Below are 15,068 nucleotides of genomic sequence, written 5' to 3'. Positions count from 1 at the left end.
TTCTAATATTTCTATATCTTCTGTTTGTGATATACAGGACATGTCATGGGAGAAAGTACCTTGCGTTGATGACAAAGGTCGACCCAGTTTCAAAATGGACTGGGTTCCAAAGACCAACTGATCTCGCTCAGTGCTGGAGCAGCTATTGGGGACATCTCTCAACTGTACAACATTCAGACCTTTGTTTGAGAGTATGTGTCCTTTTGCGGGAAAGGAAGAGAGGAAGAGAGAGCATATTGTGTGAGAGAATAAATTGTAAGGAATTTCATTTACATCATCAATACAATCTAGATTCTTAATATTCTTCTTCTCCTTCTCTTCTTATTGTGATCTGGCATCATCCGTTTGATTGGGATTCCGCACCATCAAACGGATCTGATTGATACACGGGAAAATTAGGGACTTACAGATACAGCCAGCAAGGTCTAAAGCAAAGAAACACAGACCCCAGACAGTATCAAATGAAAGATAAAGCTAGCAAGGTCTAAAACAAAAGGGAAAATCCTAAGTGGGTTGTTTCAGGAATACAGTGTTAGATTCTCATTACCTTGAGGCCATGAATTATAAGGTAAACATGGAGATACTCGTAAACATACTGATTGACACTAGATTACTTGATGCCCTGCAAGCGTCGGAATAAATATGACATTTGTCACCCCTTGGCTTGGTAGGTCGTGGACTGTAGCTAGCAGTTAGGGTGCGGGAGTGTCAGTCCCGCATAGATCTATACACACAATGCCCGCTCTCCCTACAGGAGACTCTGGTTACCAACTCGACGACGGGAAGATCCGTGTCTTGAAGATGCATCTCGTATTCTGAATTCTATTAGAGGCACTGGAGAAATGATATAGACTCGCGTATGAACTGACTCCTGTGGAATTCTCGTACTAGAAAGAGTGAATAGAACCTCCTAACTATTCCTATAATAGTTACTAGTGTCTCTAATCTATGAATGATGAATGGAAGAATGCCCTTGCTACCCAAGGGAAATGAACTGGCCGATGTAAACCTTTATGTCTATACGTGTATACATGATATATAACTAATGTTTAAACGACCTTCGGACGGATATCTGATACCCACCAGACCACATCCCAACGAGGAAAAGGAAATAGGGCGAACTAGCTTTCCTAAGTCTTTTAAACATTATTTATATAACTATACAAGTACAGGCATGCATTTAACGAAGCCGAAGTATAGAAGTATAGAAGAAAACTTTGATGAAAACTTTGGAAAACCATTGCACATAAGAAATTTACGACTTGAAGTCAGTTTGTAAAACAAGTTTGAAAATCGTTCATAAACACGTTTAGAATATAATTTGATAAAACAATATAAGTAAAGAAAACCTTTGTTTAAAACACTGTTGTAACTGGTTTAGAAGTACAACATACAGCGCGAGAGAAAATTTGAGAAAAGATTTAAACAGGTAAAGACGTTTTGGAAAACCACTTATAGTATTATACTTGGTAAAACAGCTGAAAGTGTGATAAATCCTTTTGCATGCGGGTTATTAATCACATATGATTAATATGATAACTAGCATGTTTTAACTTGTATCCCCCCTCCCCCATAAAAGCATGTAAAAATGTTTAAAAGGTTAATTCAGGGGTATGAACTCACTTGTTGTAAGTGGATTGGGTGGAGTTGTCGGTTGGGTGCTCAGGAAAGTAAAGACTTGAACACTCCTAGTGACCTATTAACATATGATGACATATGTTTACATATAATTAGTAATTATAATACTAATTTAAACACGCAAACGCATCCTAATGAGCGGAAAACACTTTAGTCAAGTGCTAGGAGGCTATTGGGTTGCAAATAAGGGAGTGTATGGCCTAGATAGGGAGTTTACTCTTCAAGAGTAAAATCTTTATAGAGTTTACGGCCCTAAGACCATATCCCCATGATTTTATGGCCGTAAACTCATGGGTGGTGTGCTCTTGGATGCTTTAAGGTCTTATAACACTTGTGGAACTAGGCTAGGTTCAATTCTAGGGCATAGGAAGTGGTTTAGTCATCAAATGGACCATTTTTGGGAGTTTACGGTTCATTGACAACTCCTTGAGGAGTTTACGGCCGTAAACACATGAGTTTATGGTCGTAAACTCATTTTTTTCCATTTCTTTTGTTGTTTGGTGGTTCTAACTCATGCATGCAAGGTTCTAGTCACTTATATGAGCATAGGAAGGTGTTAAAGGCACTTAAACACCTTGGAAAGGTGTTTACGGTCTATGAAGATGTTATTTCGGAGTTTACTACCTTAAACACATGATTTTACGATAGTAAACTCATGTTAGTCCATGATTCATGTGTTTTGGTGCATCAAATGAAGGATTACAAGGCTCTAGGCACTCATGGAAGCCTTTGGAGGTGTTTGAGGGGTAGTTTAACACCCAAAAAGGTGTTTATGGTCCTTGAAGATGGGTTTACGGTCTAAGAATGTTCTTAGACCGTAAACTCATGTTTACTCCCCATTTTTTACGATTTTGGTGTTCTAAGTCCTTTCATGCAAGCCTCTAAGTCATTGCTAAGCGTTAGAAGTGATTTGGAAGGGTTTTTGGGCACCAAAACCCTCTTTCAAGGTGTTTACGGTTTTGGGATGCTCTCAAGACCGTAAACTCTTGTTCTTGGGGTTTTTGGATGTTTAAGCCACGAATTTGCAAGTGTGATAAGCTAAACAACAAGCTAGAAAGGTTAACTTACCGTTTTGAAGCTCGAAGGGGCGATTTTTTTACCAAAACCCGATTTGTAGAGAGAGAAAGCTCCTAGAGTGAGAAAAAGTTTATGGGGATAGCCACTCATCCCTTATATAGGGTGGAGTTTATGGCGTTGTTGGGGGTCCACCCGACACCAACCACGAACGAGGTTTTTCACGACTACCGTTAAACACGGCAAATTTTAAAATTAGACCGTCTTATTTTCGGTTCGCTTGACGAATATTATTTAAAATATTCCAGCGGGTTTAATTCCGGTCAAAAATATTTTTGGGATAAATTTGGCTAATTTTTGACGTACTTAATTTCGACGTTAAAACTAACGGAAATTTTTGGGTTGTCACATTAAGCCCCTCCACTTGCATGCACAAGATTTTGATGAAGGATGAATGCAAGCCAAGTCGAGACACGCAAAGGAGATTGAACCCGCCTATGATGGAAGTTGTGAAGAAAGAGATATTGAAGCTTCTTGATGCGGGGATGATCTATCCAATGTCGGATAGCAAATGGGTGAGCCCGGTGCAAGTTGTGCCAAAGAAGACGGGGATCACGGTGGTCGAGAACAACAAAGGTGTGATGGTCCCCACCCGTGTGCAAAACGAGTGGAGAGTATGTATCGACTATCGCAAACTCAATGCAGGAACAATAAAAGATCATTTCCCATTACCTTTCATTGACCAAATGTTAGAAAGGTTGGTCGGGAAATCACATTATTGTTGTCTCGACGGGTATTCTGGTTTTCACCAAATCCCGGTGGCACCGGAAGACCAAGAAAAGACAAGTTTAACATGTCCATTTGGCCCTTTCGCATACCGTAGAATGCCATTTGGATTGTGTAACGCCCCTGCCACTTTCCAACGTTGCATGGTGAGTATCTTTTCCGAATATGTCGAAAACATAATTGAGGTGTTTATGGATGATTTTACGGTATACGAGAACTCGTTTCAAGAATGTTTGACCAATCTCACCAATATTTAGAAAAGATGCATTGAAACAAATTTGGTTTTAAACTTTGAGAAATGTCATTTCATGGTGAGTCAAGGTCTCATTTTGGGTCATATTGTGTCTAAAAAAGGAATTGAGGTAGATAAGGCCAAAATTGATGTTATTCAAAGCTTACCTCACCCGACTTGTGTTCGGGAAGTTCGTTCTTTTTTGGGAAATGCAGGTTTCTACCGAAGATTCATTAAGGATTTTTCAAAGATAGAAAGACCAACGTGCCAACTCTTGCAAAAGGAGGTTGATTTCGAGTTCAATGACGCATGTAAAGAAACTTTCAACAAACTCAAGGGATTTCTTACATCCGCCCCCATCATACAAGCACCAAACTGGGATCTTCCATTCGAGATCATGTGTGATGAAAGAAATTACGCTATTGGCACCGTTTTGGGTCAAAAGAATGGAAGAGCCTCCCATGTGATCTACTATGCATCGAGGACACTAGACAATGCTCAAAGCAACTACTCTACCACGGAGAAGGAGGTATTGGCCATAGTGTTTGCTTTGGAGAAGTTTAGGAAATATCTACTCGATACCAAAGTCATTGTGTATTCGGATCATGAGGCTCTCAAGTACTTGATGACAAAGAAAGATGCAAAGCCAAGACTCATCCGGTGGATCTTATTATTGCAAGAATTTGATTTGGAAATTTGGGACAAGAGCGGATGCGAGAACCTTGTGGCCGACTATCTAAGTCGGATCACTTCAAATGAAACTCCTCTCTCGTTGTCGGACGAGTTTCCGGATGCGCGTTTCTTTTCCCTTACTCAATCTTTTCCTTAGTATGTCGGTATCGTTAACTTTTTGGTCACAAAAAGGTATCCCGACACATTCACACGTGCTCAAAAAGATAAATTGAAAAGTGATGCAAAATATTATGTTTGGGATGAACCTTATTTGTGGAAACATTGTCCCGATCTAATCATTAGGAGATGTGTACCCAAACAAGAACATCAATCCATTTTGTAATTTGGTCATGAATTTGCTTATGGAGGACATTTCGGACCTAACCGAACTTTGAGAAAAGTTCTTGATTGTGGACTATTTTGGCCAACCATTGTCACGCGATTGTTATTTGTTTTGTAAAAGTTGTGAACGGTGCCAAAGGACGAACAAAACTTCACAAAAAAATTAGATGCCACAAAATCCCATCCTTATTTGTGAATTTTTTGATGTATGGGTAATTGATTTTATGGGCCCATTTACCGTCTCATTTGGCAACGTTTACATCTTACTCGCGGTTGACTATGTCTCAAAATGGGTTGAGGCCAAGGCCACAAGATCGGATGATGCCAAAACGGTTATCGAGTTTTTGAAGTCTAACATTTTTGTGAGGTTTGATGTGCCTAGGGCTTTGATTAGTGATCGAGGGACACATTTCTGCAACAAGATGATGGATGCTTTACTGAAAAAAAAATACAATGTGACCCATCGCATCTCTACCGCCTACCACCCTCAAACGAATGGTCAAGAAGAGGTTTCAAATTGTGAAGTGAAGAGTATTCTTGAGAAAACAATGAACCCAACAAGAAAAGACTGGAGTTTAAGGCTTGATGATGCCTTATGGGCCTATCGGACTACTTATAAAACGTCGATAGGCTTGTCTCCATTTAGGTTGGTTTTTGGAAAGCCATGTCATCTTCCCGTGGAATTGGAGCACCGTGCATTTTGGGTGGTAAAACAATGCAATTTCAATGTTGATGAGGCGGGAAGAAATAGGAAGCTTCAACTCCAAGAGTTAGAAGAACTGAGAATCGACTCCTATGAAAACTCAAGAATTTACAAGGAAAACACGAAGCTCTTCCACGACAAATCCATCACCCGGAAGCATTTTGAACCGGGTCATAGGGTCTTACTTTACCATTCACGATTGAAATTATTCCCGGGCAAATTAAGATCAAGGTGGATTGGCCCATTTGTTGTGATAAAGACCTTTGACCATGGAGTAGTGGAAATTCAAAGCGAAAAGACGGGAAATTTTTTTCAAAGTCAATGGGCACCGATTGATGCCATTCTATGAAGTTTTAATGTAAATGCTCGTGAAATCATCCATTTGGATGTCCCGGTGTGTTTAATCAAGCTAGAAGGACGTCTCGCCAAAGACGTTAAAGAGGGGCTTTTTTGGAAAGCTTTATGCCTTCATGGTTTTACGTTCGAATAAAGAAGTTTTGAAGATGTTTTGATGTGTCTTTTGGAGTTAATTTAAATGCATTCAAGAGTTTTTAGATGTTTGGCACCTTCCAATGCAAAAAATAGTGAAGAAACGGAAGAAAACGGAGAAAAATCAAGAACCGGGAACTGTAGGTTGCGCGAAGCGACTGATGTGCGCGGCCAAGCTCCTCCATGCAACAAAAAGTGTCCTCGTAACTGCATATGTTGACAACCCATTGACTTTCGTTGACCAGGTAGTTTAAATGAGTTGACCAACGTTGACCGGGTGTTTACCACACTTGAATATGGATTGAAAACCTCCAGCAACTCATCTTCTTCATTTTATCCCATCAAACCCTCACCATTTTCTCTCAAACTCTCAAGAACACACATAAACCTACTTTCCACAAAAATTCAATTTCCCGGAGTTCTATTGGTTGGAATCCCGCGAGACCACCGCCATTCTTCACCATTTTTCATCTTCTACAAACCCTGCCCAAAATTTCCTTCAATCCACCGCTGGAACTACTGGTGCCTCCACCACCCACCTCGCCGCTTCCCGACCATTTTTCGGCCAACACCGGCCACCTCTCGTGATTCCGACACCACCAAAGTGTTTCTTTTTCCAAGCTCTGTACATTTAACCGAATAAAACCTCAAAATCACCAAAAATTTTGCCATAAATTTTGAGCCACCACGAGCCGCCACTGTATTTTTCATAAAAATCAAGTTGAAAATATTGTTTTAATGAACAAGTCTTGCATTTTGGCAGCCACGAACAACCACTAAGCTTGGGGTGTACGGTAGTGGATTTCGGGTTCAAGTTTAATTTTTGGGACAAAAACTATTGAATCGGGGTATCTTCTTTCCTTGGTTTTTATTAGATTGCATTGTTCTAATACAATAATTGCATCCAATTATGCTTTGAAAATTGCCTAGGATCGTTAGTTATTGCCCGTTTTATTTAGAGAATTTGGTTTGAGAATAGCTAAAATTGGTTAAATTGCTAAGGAATTTGCATAAAATTGTTTAAACTTTGGTTTGGATTTGTTGATTTTGACTAGAAATGCTACCGAATTTTTGTTAGAATTGTCAAATGGAACCGAATGGTAATGTTTGAAACCATTTTGAATTTAAAAAGTTGGGTGCAATTATTTATTGGAATTTTTTTGTTCGGTTTAAAAAAATAGTTACATTAATTTAAGAGTGGTAGGTGAAGGACTACTTTGGTGAATTGTTTTTGATATTGTAGGTCTTGAAAAAATGGGCAAATCTACAACTCGGCCACGGTTCCATGGATCCTCCGTTGATCCTAACCCGTAAAAGGATGTCGCCGGTCCATCGCGCAAAGCAGCCGGTAAACGAAAACAAGGAGGTGAAGAGGGAAGCGATCCTTCCCTTACCAATGCTGAAATCAAAACCTATCGCTCCAACCTTCGGGGTCGCACAAAACAGCCGGTAAAATTCTACCATAGAAAGTCCATGAAAAAGCTGGGGGAAGTTGTGAAGAAATTCTGGTAAATAAGATGGAGATTGAACCCGCCTATGATGGAAGTTGTGAAGAAAGAGATATTGAAGCTTCTTGATGCGGGGATGATCTATCCAATCTCGGATAGCAAATGGGTGAGCCCGGTGCAAGTTGTGCCAAAGAAGACGGGGATCACGGTGGTCGAGAACAACAAAGGTGTGATGGTCCCCACCCGTGTGCAAAACGGGTGGAGAGTATGTATCGACTATCGCAAACTCAATGCAGGAACAATAAAAGATCATTTCCCATTACCTTTCATTGACCAAATGTTAGAAAGGTTGGTCGGGAAATCACATTATTGTTGTCTCGACGGGTATTCTGGTTTTCACCAAATTCCGGTGGCACCGGAAGACCAAGAAAAGACAAGTTTAACATGTCCATTTGGCCCTTTCGCATACCGTAGAATGCCATTTGGATTGTGTAACGCCCCTGCTACTTTCCAACGTTGCATGGTGAGTATCTTTTCCGAATATGTCGAAAACATAATTGAGGTTTTTATGGATGATTTTACGGTATACGAGAACTCGTTTCAAGAATGTTTGACCAATCTCACCAATATTTAGAAAAGATGCATTGAAACAAATTTGGTTTTAAACTTTGAGAAATGTCATTTCATGGTGAGTCAAGGTCTCATTTTAGGTCATATTGTGTCTAAAAAAGGAATTGAGGTAGATAAGGCCAAAATTGATGTTATTCAAAGCTTACCTCACCCGACTTGTGTTCGGGAAGTTCGTTCTTTTTTGGGAAATGCAGGTTTCTACCGAAGATTCATTAAGGATTTTTCAAAGATAGAAAGACCAACGTGCCAACTCTTGCAAAAGGAGGTTGATTTCGAGTTCAATGACGCATGTAAAGAAACTTTCAACAAACTCAAGGGATTTCTTACATCCGCCCCCATCATACAAGCACCAAACTGGGATCTTCCATTCGAGATCATGTGTGATGAAAGAAATTACGCTATTGGCACCGTTTTGGGTCAAAAGAATGGAAGAGCCTCCCATGTGATCTACTATGCATCGAGGACACTAGACAATGCTCAAAGCAACTACTCTACCATGGAGAAGGAGGTATTGGCCATAGAGTTTGCTTTGGAGAAGTTTAGGAAATATCTACTCGATACCAAAGTCATTGTGTATTCGGATCATGAGGCTCTCAAGTACTTGATGACAAAGAAAGATGCAAAGCCAAGACTCATCCGGTGGATCTTATTATTGCAAGAATTTGATTTGGAAATTTGGGACAAGAGCGGATGCGAGAACCTTGTGGCCGACTATCTAAGTCGGATCACTTCAAATGAAACTCCTCTCTCGTTGTCGAACGAGTTTCCGGATGAGCATTTCTTTTCCCTTACTCAATATTTTCCTTGGTATGCCGATATCGTTAACTTTTTGGTCACAAAAGGTATCCCGACACATTCACACGTGCTTAAAAAGATAAATTGAAAAGTGATGCAGAATATTATGTTTGGGATGAACCTTATTTGTGGAAACATTGTCCCGATCAAATCATTAGGAGATGTTTACCCCAACAAGAACATCAATCCATTTTGTAATTTGGTTAAGAATTTGCTTATGGGGGACATTTCGGACCTAACCGAAATTTGAGAAAGGTTCTTGATTGTGGACTATTTTGGCCAACCATTGTCACGCGATTGTTATTTGTTTTGTAAAAGTTATGAACGGTGCCAAAGGACGGGGAACACTTCACAAAAAAATAGATGCCACAAACTCCCATCGTTATTTGTGAAATTTTTGATGGGTAATTGATTTTATGGGCCCATTTACCGTCTCATTTGACAACGTTTACATCTTACTCGCGGTTGACTATGTCTCAAAATGGGTTAAGCCCAAGGCCACAAAATCGGATGATGCCAAAACGGTTATCGAGTTTTTGAAGTCTAACATTTTTGTGAGGTTTGATGTGCCTAGGGCTTTGATTAGTGATCGAGGGACACATTTCTGCAACAAGATGATGGATGCTTTACTGAAAAAAAAATACAATGTGACCCATCGCATCTCTACCGCCTACCACCCTCAAACGAATGGTCAAGAAGAGGTTTCAAATTGTGAAGTGAAGAGTATTCTTGAGAAAACAATGAACCCAACAAGAAAAGACTGGAGTTTAAGGCTTGATGATGCCTTATGGGCCTATCGGACTACTTATAAAACGTCGATAGGCTTGTCTCCATTTAGGTTGGTTTTTGGAAAGCCATGTCATCTTCCCGTGGAATTGGAGCACCGTGCATTTTGGGTGGTAAAACAATGCAATTTCAATGTTGATGAGGCGGGAAGAAATAGGAAGCTTCAACTCCAAGAGTTAGAAGAACTGAGAATCGACTCCTATGAAAACTCAAGAATTTACAAGGAAAACACGAAGCTCTTCCACGACAAATCCATCACCCGGAAGCATTTTGAACCGGGTCATAGGGTCTTACTTTACCATTCACGATTGAAATTATTCCCGGGCAAATTAAGATCAAGGTGGATTGGCCCATTTGTTGTGATAAAGACCTTTGACCATGGAGTAGTGGAAATTCAAAGCGAAAAGACGGGAAATTTTTTTCAAAGTCAATGGGCACCGATTGATGCCATTCTATGAAGTTTTAATGTAAATGCTCGTGAAATCATCCATTTGGATGTCCCGGTGTGTTTAATCAAGCTAGAAGGACGTCTCGCCAAAGACGTTAAAGAGGGGCTTTTTTGGAAAGCTTTATGCCTTCATGGTTTTACGTTCGAATAAAGAAGTTTTGAAGATGTTTTGATGTGTCTTTTGGAGTTAATTTAAATGCATTCAAGAGTTTTTAGATGTTTGGCACCTTCCAATGCAAAAAATAGTGAAGAAACGGAAGAAAACGGAGAAAAATCAAGAACCGGGAACTGTAGGTTGCGCGAAGCGACTGATGTGCGCGGCCAAGCTCCTCCATGCAACAAAAAGTGTCCTCGTAACTGCATATGTTGACAACCCATTGACTTTCGTTGACCAGGTAGTTTAAATGAGTTGACCAACGTTGACCGGGTGTTTACCACACTTGAATATGGATTGAAAACCTCCAGCAACTCATCTTCTTCATTTTATCCCATCAAACCCTCACCATTTTCTCTCAAACTCTCAAGAACACACATAAACCTACTTTCCACAAAAATTCAATTTCCCGGAGTTCTATTGGTTGGAATCCCGCGAGACCACCGCCATTCTTCACCATTTTTCATCTTCTACAAACCCTGCCCAAAATTTCCTTCAATCCACCGCTGGAACTACTGGTGCCTCCACCACCCACCTCGCCGCTTCCCGACCATTTTTCGGCCAACACCGGCCACCTCTCGTGATTCCGACACCACCAAAGTGTTTCTTTTTCCAAGCTCTGTACATTTAACCGAATAAAACCTCAAAATCACCAAAAATTTTGCCATAAATTTTGAGCCACCACGAGCCGCCACTGTATTTTTCATAAAAATCAAGTTGAAAATATTGTTTTAATGAACAAGTCTTGCATTTTGGCAGCCACGAACAACCACTAAGCTTGGGGTGTACGGTAGTGGATTTCGGGTTCAAGTTTAATTTTTGGGACAAAAACTATTGAATCGGGGTATCTTCTTTCCTTGGTTTTTATTAGATTGCATTGTTCTAATACAATAATTGCATCCAATTATGCTTTGAAAATTGCCTAGGATCGTTAGTTATTGCCCGTTTTATTTAGAGAATTTGGTTTGAGAATAGCTAAAATTGGTTAAATTGCTAAGGAATTTGCATAAAATTGTTTAAACTTTGGTTTGGATTTGTTGATTTTGACTAGAAATGCTACCGAATTTTTGTTAGAATTGTCAAATGGAACCGAATGGTAATGTTTGAAACCATTTTGAATTTAAAAAGTTGGGTGCAATTATTTATTGGAATTTTTTTGTTCGGTTTAAAAAAATAGTTACATTAATTTAAGAGTGGTAGGTGAAGGACTACTTTGGTGAATTGTTTTTGATATTGTAGGTCTTGAAAAAATGGGCAAATCTACAACTCGGCCACGGTTCCATGGATCCTCCGTTGATCCTAACCCGTAAAAGGATGTCGCCGGTCCATCGCGCAAAGCAGCCGGTAAACGAAAACAAGGAGGTGAAGAGGGAAGCGATCCTTCCCTTACCAATGCTGAAATCAAAACCTATCGCTCCAACCTTCGGGGTCGCACAAAACAGCCGGTAAAATTCTACCATAGAAAGTCCATGAAAAAGCTGGGGGAAGTTGTGAAGAAATTCTGGTAAATAAGATGGAGATTGAACCCGCCTATGATGGAAGTTGTGAAGAAAGAGATATTGAAGCTTCTTGATGCGGGGATGATCTATCCAATCTCGGATAGCAAATGGGTGAGCCCGGTGCAAGTTGTGCCAAAGAAGACGGGGATCACGGTGGTCGAGAACAACAAAGGTGTGATGGTCCCCACCCGTGTGCAAAACGGGTGGAGAGTATGTATCGACTATCGCAAACTCAATGCAGGAACAATAAAAGATCATTTCCCATTACCTTTCATTGACCAAATGTTAGAAAGGTTGGTCGGGAAATCACATTATTGTTGTCTCGACGGGTATTCTGGTTTTCACCAAATTCCGGTGGCACCGGAAGACCAAGAAAAGACAAGTTTAACATGTCCATTTGGCCCTTTCGCATACCGTAGAATGCCATTTGGATTGTGTAACGCCCCTGCTACTTTCCAACGTTGCATGGTGAGTATCTTTTCCGAATATGTCGAAAACATAATTGAGGTTTTTATGGATGATTTTACGGTATACGAGAACTCGTTTCAAGAATGTTTGACCAATCTCACCAATATTTAGAAAAGATGCATTGAAACAAATTTGGTTTTAAACTTTGAGAAATGTCATTTCATGGTGAGTCAAGGTCTCATTTTAGGTCATATTGTGTCTAAAAAAGGAATTGAGGTAGATAAGGCCAAAATTGATGTTATTCAAAGCTTACCTCACCCGACTTGTGTTCGGGAAGTTCGTTCTTTTTTGGGAAATACAGGTTTCTACCGAAGATTCATTAAGGATTTTTCAAAGATAACAAGACCAACGTGCCAACTCTTGCAAAAGGAGGTTGATTTCGAGTTCAATGACGCATGTAAAGAAACTTTCAACAAACTCAAGGGATTTCTTACATCCGCCCCCATCATACAAGCACCAAACTGGGATCTTCCATTCGAGATCATGTGTGATGAAAGAAATTACGCTATTGGCACCGTTTTGGGTCAAAAGAATGGAAGAGCCTCCCATGTGATCTACTATGCATCGAGGACACTAGACAATGCTCAAAGCAACTACTCTACCATGGAGAAGGAGGTATTGGCCATAGAGTTTGCTTTGGAGAAGTTTAGGAAATATCTACTCGATACCAAAGTCATTGTGTATTCGGATCATGAGGCTCTCAAGTACTTGATGACAAAGAAAGATGCAAAGCCAAGACTCATCCGGTGGATCTTATTATTGCAAGAATTTGATTTGGAAATTTGGGACAAGAGCGGATGCGAGAACCTTGTGGCCGACTATCTAAGTCGGATCACTTCAAATGAAACTCCTCTCTCGTTGTCGAACGAGTTTCCGGATGAGCATTTCTTTTCCCTTACTCAATATTTTCCTTGGTATGCCGATATCGTTAACTTTTTGGTCACAAAAGGTATCCCGACACATTCACACGTGCTTAAAAAGATAAATTGAAAAGTGATGCAGAATATTATGTTTGGGATGAACCTTATTTGTGGAAACATTGTCCCGATCAAATCATTAGGAGATGTTTACCCCAACAAGAACATCAATCCATTTTGTAATTTGGTTAAGAATTTGCTTATGGGGGACATTTCGGACCTAACCGAAATTTGAGAAAGGTTCTTGATTGTGGACTATTTTGGCCAACCATTGTCACGCGATTGTTATTTGTTTTGTAAAAGTTGTGAACGGTGCCAAAGGACGGGGAACACTTCACAAAAAAATAGATGCCACAAACTCCCATCGTTATTTGTGAAATTTTTGATGGGTAATTGATTTTATGGGCCCATTTACCGTCTCATTTGACAACGTTTACATCTTACTCGCGGTTGACTATGTCTCAAAATGGGTTAAGCCCAAGGCCACAAAATCGGATGATGCCAAAACGGTTATCGAGTTTTTGAAGTCTAACATTTTTGTGAGGTTTGATGTGCCTAGGGCTTTGATTAGTGATCGAGGGACACATTTCTGCAACAAGATGATGGATGCTTTACTGAAAAAAAATACAATGTGACCCATCGCATCTCTACCGCCTACCACCCTCAAACGAATGGTCAAGAAGAGGTTTCAAATTGTGAAGTGAAGAGTATTCTTGAGAAAACAATGAACCCAACAAGAAAAGACTGGAGTTTAAGGCTTGATGATGCCTTATGGGCCTATCGGACTACTTATAAAACGTCGATAGGCTTGTCTCCATTTAGGTTGGTTTTTGGAAAGCCATGTCATCTTCCCGTGGAATTGGAGCACCGTGCATTTTGGGTGGTAAAACAATGCAATTTCAATGTTGATGAGGCGGGAAGAAATAGGAAGCTTCAACTCCAAGAGTTAGAAGAACTGAGAATCGACTCCTATGAAAACTCAAGAATTTACAAGGAAAACACGAAGCTCTTCCACGACAAATCCATCACCCGGAAGCATTTTGAACTGGGTCATAGGGTCTTACTTTACCATTCACGATTGAAATTATTCCCGGGCAAATTAAGATCAAGGTGGATTGGCCCATTTGTTGTGATAAAGACCTTTGACCATGGAGTAGTGGAAATTCAAAGCGAAAAGACGGGAAATTTTTTTCAAAGTCAATGGGCACCGATTGATGCCATTCTATGAAGGCTTTGATGCAAATGCTCGTGAAATCATCCATTTGGATGTCCCGGTGTGTTGAATCAAGCTAGAAGGACGTCTCGCCAAAGACGTTAAAGAGGGGCTTTTTTGTAAAGCTTTATGCCTTCATGGTTTTACGTTCGAATAAAGAAGTTTTGAAGATGTTTTGATGTATCTTTTGGAGTTAATTTTAATGCATTCAAGAGTTTTTAGATGTTTGAGACCTTCCAAGGCAAAAACTAGTGAAGAAACGGAAGAAAACGGAGAAAAATCAAGAACCGGGAACTGTAGGTTGCGCGACCCACGCACGGGTGCGCGGCTGATGTGCGCGGCCAGGATCCTCCATGCAACAAAAATTATCCTCGTAACTGTATATATTGCACGACCCGCATGCCCCCATGCGCGACCCGCGTGCTACCTGACGACCAATCCTCACTTTGTTGACAAGCCATTGACTTTCGTTGACCATGTAGTTTAATGAATTGACCAACGTTGACCGGGTGTTGACCACACTTGAATATGGATTGAAAACCTCCAGCAACTCATCTTCTTCATTTTATCCCATCAAACCCTCACCATTTTCTCTCAAACTCTCAAGAACACACATAAACCCACTTTCCACAAAAATTCATTTTCCCGGAGTTCTATCGGTCGGAATCCCGCGAGACCACCGTCATTCTTCACCATTTTTCATCCTCTAAAAACCCCCACACAAATTTCCTCCGATCCACCACCGGAACTAGGGGCGCCTCCACCACCCACCTCACCGCTTCCCGGCCATTTTCCGGCCAACATCGGCCACCTCTCGCGATTCCAACACCACCA

At 40.5% G+C, this 15,068-nt stretch overlaps 1 pseudogene; it reads left to right on the top strand.

Moving 5' to 3' along the window:
• Positions 1 to 3,152: 3,152 nt before the first annotated feature.
• LOC128129221 (uncharacterized) lies at positions 3,153 to 13,094 on the top strand (annotated as a pseudogene).
• The last annotated feature ends 1,974 nt before the right edge of the window (positions 13,095 to 15,068 follow it).

The sequence above is a fragment of the Lactuca sativa genome, chromosome 9, assembly GCF_002870075.4.
Source record: "Lactuca sativa cultivar Salinas chromosome 9, Lsat_Salinas_v11, whole genome shotgun sequence".
In the NCBI taxonomy this organism is placed as follows: Eukaryota; Viridiplantae; Streptophyta; class Magnoliopsida; order Asterales; family Asteraceae; genus Lactuca; species Lactuca sativa.
This window is presented reverse-complemented; position numbering and strand designations above follow the sequence as displayed.